This window comes from Gallinula chloropus (assembly GCF_964237585.1).
Source record: "Gallinula chloropus genome assembly, chromosome: 1".
NCBI classification, from domain to species: Eukaryota; Metazoa; Chordata; class Aves; order Gruiformes; family Rallidae; genus Gallinula; species Gallinula chloropus.
Window position 1 is genome coordinate 127,729,363 of NC_140085.1, and position 10,027 is coordinate 127,739,389.

A 10,027-nucleotide genomic window follows, 5' to 3' on the forward strand; every position below is an offset into this window, starting at 1 on the left:
AAGGCAGTGATGGGAGTATTTTGCTTGTGATTAAGGCTCTGATCTTTAGTCTAGCTTTAACCATTTCTCATGGGCACAAAACTTGCAGGCACATTTTGCAATGTAATTATTTGTGTCTGCAATCTAGTTACTAAGATGTCTGAGCCCCTGATTGCATCCGTAAGTCAGGGACTTGGACATCTAAGTGATCTAAATTGCACCTGCAACAATTTGCACCTAAAATGTCAAAAAAGGGATATAGCAGATAGAAAAAGAGGAGTTCAGGGATGGGTGATGAGAATAATTAGGGACATGGAAAACCTCAGAAATGAAACAAAATGGAACAGAATTGGACTGTTTACCTATGAGATGAGATGCGATGAATAAAAGAGGAAATGATCAAAGTAGAGGAAATAAGGAGCAGGATAAAAAAGATATTACAGACACACACACATGCCCTTTTATCATAATTCAAGAACAAAGAGACGTTTCACAAAATTTAAGTATGGAAGATTCAAAATTTATGCAAAAGGAGACTTTTATACAATTAACGTGAAAAACCCAACCACATGGTATAGTGAATCCAGCAAGACTCAGCAGAGGATTAGGCACCTCTTTGAATTTAGAAATGCTCAAAAAACATTTAAAAGGCAGCAATTTCAGGGAAAAACTAACTGCCATCCTGCTTCATGGCTGCAATTTTTTATATATTTTTTCAATTTTATTTTTTTTAATACTGGGGTGGGGGAAGTCTTCCTTCAGGACTAGATTCATTTAGACATGCCTGACACGGGTTTTCTTGTACCTTACCCCTGAGGCATTTAGGGCTGCCACTGGTTTGTGACACACAGATCCAGAAGCCCTCTCAGAAATTGTCGTAGTAGGACTCAAGAGGGCTATAGATTGGAATCTTACATCTTTGCTGCCTGGGTAGTAGGCAATGTGAGTGAGAAGTTCATGGGTTTCATAATAGACTAGGGAGTGTTACCATACTATTTAGAGAACTAGAATATGAACTCATGCAAGGAGTTCTGCCCCATCCCTGAAGGTGTTCAAGGCCAGGTTGGATGGGGCTTTGGGCAACCTGGTCTGGTAGAGGGTGTCCATATCCATGGCAGGGGGAGGTGGAACTAAATGGCCTTTGAGGTCCCTTCCAACCCAAACCAGTCTGGGATTCTAGGGTTCTATGCTTTTATTCTCACATTGGTTTGGTTCTTTATCTTTTTTCAAAAACAGAAAAATGTGAGAAGTACGCCCCCTCACAAGGTTGGGTAATATCTTATAGGCCAAATAAGAATATAAGGAAGAATTCAAGAAAACTTGGAGAGAGAGGAAGCTAGGATATTCAGAGGTACACAAAAGAATACTAGGGTAATCCCCTAGTGCAGGTCACCAGTGTCTGAACGACTAATTGCACTCATGTAGATCCTACTTTTCCAAGGTAAAATATTAACAAACCATTGTATTTCTATGCCAAAACCTGTCTTGTTGAAAAAATTGCTGGTCTGTTCTATGAGTTTCCCTGCTTCCAAGAATAAGCTTACCTAGGCTGCAGTGTCCTTCCATACAGTTTGATTAGATAGTACATCTGTGTTAGGTCTTCAGCAGGATAAATAGGGAGTCAGGCACCAAAAAACACATACAACTTGGGAGTTAGGGCTTTTTCTGAGCTGCAGGTTATGTAAGTTGAAGCCTCAGCTGGAAAACAGGCAAGATGCAGATACAGACTTAGAAAATGGTGTTCCACTGTCTCAGAGAAACTCCCCAGACTAATTACTTATTGCCTATCTTTTCAGTTCCCATCCCCAGAGATATTTAAAAGATGTGTAGATCTAGTGCTTAGGGACATGGTTTGGTGGGACTTAGCCATGTTAGGTTAACAGTTGGACTCTATGATCTTGAAGGTCTTTTCCAACCTGAAAGACTCACTCTACAATTCTATGACATGGTTCCAGGCTTGACCATAGGACCTAAAGCCAGGACATTTCATGCCCACCCCGACCCTACCTGGTTTCCCTGTCAGTCTGGCAGTTTCCAGCAATGCTTCTTGTGCATACCTAGTTTTCCCCATGTATCACAGGCAGGTTCTGGACATTTGAATCAGGTCTATAAAATCTAGGGAGCCCAAATGTGCTAAAAACGTCTTGACCTTGGGTAGAAATACTATTTCAGGTGCTGTTGCAAATATAGAAAAAGCCACAAGATAGACATTTAGGAAATATCATACAGATGGGTAGAGGGCTAACTCCAGTTCCCAGCTAAATACAGTCAGAATCCTTTCATTTCCATCTGTGACCCTGAAACGGGATCCAACAGAGCAAAAAGAGGTTTAAGAGACTATGATAAGAGAAGACAAAGATGTCCATTTGGCTAAAGATGTGAGGGAAAAATAATTACAGAATAGGAAATAAATAAAACAAGAATCAGAGGAGAGATTCAAAGAACTGAACTATACAATCAGAGAAGCAGATAAAGACAGGTCCAGGGTCAAGGAACAAGAGAGGGAGGAAAGAGAGCAGATTAAAAGTCATTGCAGTGTTCAACTGCAGCTGAGACAATGGAGGCATGAATACACACTTTAGCTTCTGGAATTAAGAGTTTAGACAGTATCTGAGACGTGGAGACAACAGCAGGTTTTGGCAACTGTTTGGATTTCATAGACAAGGAGATTTAATATGCAATATTTACTTCTTCTGATTTCTTTCCCTTTGAGTGAGTGAATAGGTGCCAGATTGTTTGGTCAGCTTAAACCTCTTTGAAACTGAAGGGCCTAATTGACAACTTTCATTTAAAGGCAAGTGTAAGAACCCAGGATGGTCCTTTTGTCCGCTGAGATGTTGAATCAATAGCGACGCGCTGACAATATGTGCGACAGTGCAAACAAAGAGGTGCTTCCAAGGCTGAGGAATTTGTTCTGATTCTGGGGATGTTTGAAAGTCTGTGAAACAAAAAAAGAAAGCACAGTTGTTACAGCAACCTGCAAGGATACACTAGACACAACCGAGATATGCGGATCTCAGAAAAATTGGGAGAGAAAATATTCTCAGCTGATTGATGGTTAAAGGGCACTTGGACCTGAAAGCAAGGAAAGTGTCTAAAAATGGTTTGAGAGAATGTTAGTCATCCCAGGTCAAAACTGCGCCAGGGACCACTTTCTAAATCTAACAGCACAATCAATCTCTGGTGTCAGGAATGCTCTCGGCACTATCCCAAATCACTGGAGCAGACGTACCCACTCTGACCCTGAGTCTGGGGCTGCTGTGTATAGCTAGGCATGGCTGCAGCTTCAGGCTGAATTTGAGGGAGGGTGGGAGAGGGGTAGTTTCCCTCCTGATATTTCACCGTGTTGGAATGCAAGTGTCCAAGCAGCCATCTCTTCTCATACTCTCCCCACGGCCATACAGAGACGTAGGCTCATTTCCCTGAGAAATGCAAGGCAAAGTGAAGAGGAATATAACACGCTGGATGCTATGATGCAAGTGCTTGTTACATTAGAGTACGCTTGGGCAGTATCAAAGAAGGCACTCAGCTGAGCAAAAACGATGTCTTAAGATGATTTCAACATTCACCAGCTTTCCAAGCCCTACCACTGGGTTATATTCTTGTGAAAACAAGCAGTGCCTTTCCTTTTTTGGCCAGACTTCAACTAGCGCAGTTACAAGAAAACACATAACCACCTTTGTTTTCTCCACCCTGGCCCCAGCAAAGGGAAAGAGCTGAACCCTTTCTCTTTTGCCCTCTGTACATTCCCTCTTCCTCCCCTTTCCTGTTTTCCCTTTTCCATCAATTCCCACGCTGCTTTTGCTTTGTAAGCATTTGTCCTTTCCTTTTAATTATTTCTGGAGAATGTTACCTCCTGTCCTCTCCTCCTCTGTTATTCCACATTTGTTCTGAGTTAATGTTCAGTGGCCAGCGCCAGGTAAATACAATGCAGACATCTACAGCTGAGCTAGTGGACTGCACTTCCCTGTAGAGAAAGTTCTCTAAGTTACACTTCACCTCAGCCCAATGTAGCAGCTGAAAACATCCCAGATGATCACACCCAAGATGTGTCTGGTTCTTCCCATGTCTCTCAACGTAGAGGGACATAGGCCTGTTTTTTTCCTGGTTAAGGAGTAAGTGAGCAGCCCCAATAGTTTCTCACTGAAAATGTCTCAGAGATTAACCTACCTTGGGCCAGGTCTCTGTTAGGCTGGGGAAGGAAAACCTGGAAAATGTCACTGGGAAGAAATGTGGCAAATTTCCAGAATTTATTGCTCCATCTCATCCAAACAGCTCAAAAAATTCCACCTTTCAAAATAAAGCAAACCCACAAGACATGATACATTTGAGAAAGGGTAAGAAAAAAGTTTAGGAATATGGTGCTTTTGCACCCTCTATTTAAAAAAAAAAAACCAACAAACCAAACCAAAACTTTTCCAACTGCTACAAAATCAGCTTTCATTCCCATTCCTTTCTTTGGTAACTCTCATAAATAAATAGTAACCCAAAGATGGTTCATTATATGAGTTCTGTTTTCACTCACTTCCAGGTACACACGTTGCTTCAGTGGACTTGCACTACATGGACTTGGCAGTTTAGGTAGTCACACAGGAAGGGTATTTGCCCTGGCCTCCACCTCCCATTCACTTACAGGGATTTTTGAACAGGTCAAATAAATGAAAGGTCACAGGAGCTAACTGTGCTTCCCCCAAAGACAGGGGTTTGTTCCCAGGACTGTTGGGCCAACATGGAGATGTTGAAAGCCTGCTTTGAGTTCCGTGACACAGTTGCCTGAGAGGGTTAAAATACAAAGACCATCATCTATCAAGAAAGGCACAGTCACTTACCTGTTCCATCCCAGCAGGTCTAAAATGGGGAATTTATAAATATCGAATGAGTCAAGTACAAGTGATGACTGCAAGAAGTTGTTGCTCCATGGAAAGACAGAGCAGCAAACCAACAGGCACAGACAGACCTTTTACTGGGAGTCAGTTCCCCCACTTTTGACCTACAGTAATTTTTCCACCTTTAAGTTTCTCGTCCGTTGTTTTTAATGTGAAAATACGATGACAAATCTGTGTTGCTTTCACTGAGAATGCGAAATAATGCAAAAGAAGTTAAAGAGGAGTTTATGTTGCAAAAATATTTCTGTTATGGAGTTAATTTCATATCATTTTATTCTTCTCAAACTTATAATTTTCTACTGCTCATACATTTTTATAGCCAAAAGTGATTGTTAGCATCATCTAGTCTGACATGCAGCATAGCAAGGGCCAGAGAAGTTCATCCAGTAATTCTTGCACTGATCCCAACAATTTACATTTGGATTAGAGTATATCTTCTACAAAGACATCCAGTCTTCATTTAAAAACTTAAAAGCAATGAAAAAAACAAACAACAAACCACAACTGCTGCACCTCCTGGCAGTCTGTCAGAACAGTTAATTAAATGTTAAAAATCCACAACTTATTTCCAATGTGAATTTTGTTTTGCCTTAACCTTAGCCATTGGGTATCTTCATCACATTCAGGAAGCCTCCAGTAGTCCTCACATTTCCCGCCACCAAGGTGCCATTGGGGAATTTTCCATTAAATATTCTTTCACCCAAAAGTGTTGATCCATTCAAGAATAACACATGACTCACAGCCAAGCCCCATCCCTGCAGCACCCCAAAATGACAGCTGACGCCTGCCACTCTCTGTAACAGAGAGTCTAAATCCATGGGACCATTCAGCAGAGGACACCAGCCCTGTTGCATAAACTGGACTCACCCCTTGAAGAGTAATCACACCTCCAAACTGAGCTGAGGCCCCATCACACTGAAAAAACTACCCCGTGCATCATTGTCCCCGCCCCAGAGCAAGAGTAGAGGCAGCTTACAGTTATTAGCTCCTGACTACATAGTTGCCTCCACAAGGTAATGGGTGCTAACCCCAAGGATAAACCCCAAGGGGGACAGAAAAGGTGACCAGAGCAACTGTGTACCCAAATAACCAATCTGTGGATTAGAACGCCATGGCACAGACTCAAATGGTCTTCCTGGGAAAAAAAAAAAAAGGCTCGGGGGTAAGCAGGAACTTGAAGCCACATTTGCTATTTACAGCTGAAAAATAATTGGGTACTTGCAAGCTGTCCACTTAGAAAACCAACGTTCACCCATTCCATCTTCACATGCTTGCTTAATATATGGGTATTTCATCTGTAAAATTATTTTAGACACTCGCAAAGTGGCCCTAATGTAACCGTCATTGCTCATCCTCCCTCCCTGCCGCTCTTCCGCGAAGCCTGCTGTGCTACTGTCATGCTATTAACATTCCTCCGAAGTCACGGAAATGCTAGGATGTACCTGATGCATTCAGAAACCCAGCAGGTGCCTTCTGCAGGTACCGCGCGTCCAAGCAATGCCAAGAAGCAGTCATAAAGTTAACACAGTAGTAAGCTATGTAATTTTTAGATAACAGCTACTTACCTAAGTACAGAAATTGCTACATTTTATATGTACAGATTGCTCACATTCCAATTACGGACCAAGACCCAGTGCATGCAAATAATTAGTATTTAGGAGCAATACATTATTTTTTCCCCCCGCATGCTACTCCGTGATCTGAAAATGCTGGTCGACTCCCAACTTACTTTGCATGTGTCAGTGCAATTTCCCCTCAGTCCCAGAAGCTTCTGGAGCACATAAGTAATGTTATAATGTTACAAGGGCCTAATAATTGTGTCCGGGAAGCTTCCCATACAATTTTCATCTTTTATTATATGGTTAGCTTATTTATACATCAGTATCATTTGGCAAATTGCATCTAGAATACATGGGGAGGCTGAAGCTTAAAAACACACTCTCTTTCCTCATGCCAGCCCCAGGTGCAAGATATTATCCTTTAATGCCATAGAAAGTCTCCAGCTACCCGACATGAGGACGGGGTACGGCGACGCTGATTGAGGAATTTCACCCTTAACGCGTTTCTGCACCGCCGATGCGTTTGCATTCAAACGGTGACATTTTTAATACTCAACGTGGGTATCGGTCGCCGGCCAGGGAGAGGGCAAGGCCCCTGCCCGTGCCGCTTGCCCCAGCCGGCTCCCCGGTGGGTGGGTTGTGAGTCTCCCAGGTTCGCGGCTCCCGGAGGGGCACAACCGGCTCCCAGCACCGCGGCCCACGGGCGGGCCACGCGTGCTGCCCGCCGCCCCTCAAGGCACCGCCATCCCCTGCCCCAAGGGGACGGCACGGAGCCGCTGTCCCGTCGGCAGCGCCGAACCGAGCTGGGGGACGCACCTCACCGCCGCCACCGGGGCCCGGGGGGCAACGGCGGGGCCGCCCCGCGGCCGGCTGCGAGCCGGGGCGGCCAGACTGCTCCGGGCCCCGGCGGGGAGGGGGTTCCAGCCCTACCCTTGTCAATTTGCCGAGGAGCGGGGGCAGTGGCGGAGGTGATGGGACCGGGTCTTGCCGGCGGCTTCGGCCCGGCGGGCCAGAGCCGGCCCCGGCGCGGGGCGGCGGGGCAGCGGGAGGCAGCACGGCCCTTAACGGCCGCCGGGGGGCAGCGTGAGATCGCCCAACCGCCGCCGCCATCCCCACCGCTGCCGCTGCCTCGGCTGACACTGCACGGTACCGCGCTGCGCGGCCCGGCCCGGCCCGGCTCGCAGGCGGCCGGCTCCTTCCCGCGCCCGTCCCCGCGGGCTTGCGTGGGTGCCCGGCCCAGGCCGGCGGCTGCTCTCGCAGGGGGAGGCCCGGCGAAAAGCCGCCCCGGCGCCCTCTCCCTCGGCCGCCCGGTGTGAAGCCCGCGTGTCGTGTCCCCACCCCGGAGCGGGAGGCCGCGCGGTTTATTTACGTGCGGAGATTTCACCTAGGAGCCGCTGATCAAAGCCGATACAAAAATAAATGTCTCCCTTTAATAGACTGATTCTTCTAAGCCCTTGACACTGGGAATTGGGATTTCCCAATGCTATTAGCACTTAGCAGTAGGCGCTCCAGACCAGCCAAGAGCAAGGGATTAAGAGGTATTTGTCTAAACTAATTTCTCTCTCTATACCCGGTCTATAGAGACTGGTGTTACTCTGCTGGAATTGTGCAACACGGCTAATTGGCTACAAATTTAACAGTGGCAGGGCTCCCACCGGAGGCTGCCATGTATTCATTGCCTCTGTTCTCGCCTCAAACGCGGCGCCGGCGTTGGGCGCCCTGGCCAGGCAGATCCCCAGGGAAACGGCCTGCTTTTCCTGGGCTGCTCGGGCCAGGATCCCGGGGGTGGGGAAGATGGGAGTCCCGTGGCGCCTGCCTGGGGAGCCCGCAGGGCCTGGGTGCCTTGTGGGAAAGAGAGTCAGTGAGGTAAAACCGTCATTACCACAGAAATAGGACGTATGTAGCACAGGGCCCAGCGAACTTTTATTTGTGTAAATGACTGTCCGGAATGGATGCTGACTGTTTCAGACAGGTTCTGTATGAAACCCAGGGTGCTAGGAAATATCAAAAAAAGAAGAATAAAAGTGAAGTTGCCCCCCGACACTTCAGATTGCAGGACCGCGCCACTGTTGTTAGCACTAGATTCACAAACTGGGTTGATATTCTACCTGGGCTATTATAGTTTTCCAAAGCCAAGGACAAAACTCATGGTCTGTGATTTTTTCATTGAGTTCAGCATCCTATAACGCCTCACCCATAATATATACCTGTGAAACTCAAGTAGGATCTTACACAAACAGGGCGAAATACCCAGACACTATTGCAAGAGCAGCTGTTTAAAAAGCTTTGCAGTGCTCTGTGTTGCATCCCAGCATGTGCTGCTGGGCACATGTATCCTCCTGTACCAAGTAAAGCCCGTGAAAATTCACAGAATGAATCTCTGGCTTTAGTGTGGTGGACGGGAAATCCTCAGAATTTCAGCAGGGACATAGTTTTACTGAAGGAGGACATAGAGCTTCAGCCGCTCAACGGAGTGGTGTATTCTAAACAGCCACCAGTAGCAAAGCCAAGTCGGCAATGCTTGCCTCTCCCTCTCAGTTATGTACACACAGCATCACAGAATGATAGGAGCTGGAAAGGACCTCTGGAGATCATCTAGTCCAACTCCCCCGCCAGAGCAGGATCACCTAGAAACAGGTCGCACAGGACAGCATCCAAATGAGTCTTAAATATCTACAGAGAAGGAGACTCCACAGCCCCTCTGGGCAGCCTGTGCCAGTGCCCCATCACCCTCAGAGGGAAGACAGCTTTTCTTACATTGAAACGGAACTTGCAGTGATCCAGTTTGTGTCCATTGCCCCTTGTCCTCTTGCTGGGCACCACTGATAAGGGCCTGGCCCCATTTTCTTGACACCTGCCCTTTAGATATTTATAAGCATTGATATGCAGTTGATGAAAAGTTGGCAAGTGGTATCTGTTGATGTGGAATCAACACTGACATCCTGCAACAACCCAAAGACAGTTTTAATCTCAGTCTACAGGATAACAGTAAGATACTGGCCAAGAATCAAATGAACAATACAAAGAGTATCGGTCCATGGAGCGATTTTTTCCTCTTAAAAATCTAACATCAAAGCTGTTGTTGATCAGACTTTTCAAGCTAAGATTACATGGCCTTACCCCGAGCACTTCTTGAGATGCACGTAGAGCATACAGCAAATTCAGTGGGAACACCTTCAACATGGAGTAACACAGACATACAGAAGAAGGAGGCAGAAAATCAGATGAAGATTATTCAGGATATTCCACTTCTGTACAAGATATAACCACAGTATTGCCAGGGCTTACCAGGAGCCGAGGCAGTAAGTACCCCTGCTAACTTCATGCAGCAGCCAGAGGCCAAGCCACCCAGCCCCTCTCATTAAAGGAGAAATGCCCCATTCAGTGAGGCACTTCGACAGTTTTCTACCTTTGAACGTGCAAATACCCCCATTAAATCTGGTGGATCAGGGCCAAAACTAATTAATTTAGTGATGCTTTGCATCAAAATCTCACTTGTAATACATAGCACTCACAATCAGAAAGACAGGAGATTAATTAAACTATTTAGAAAGCTGAGCAGGTTAGGACTGGGTGAGGACTAAAGAGTGTAATATCCTTAGT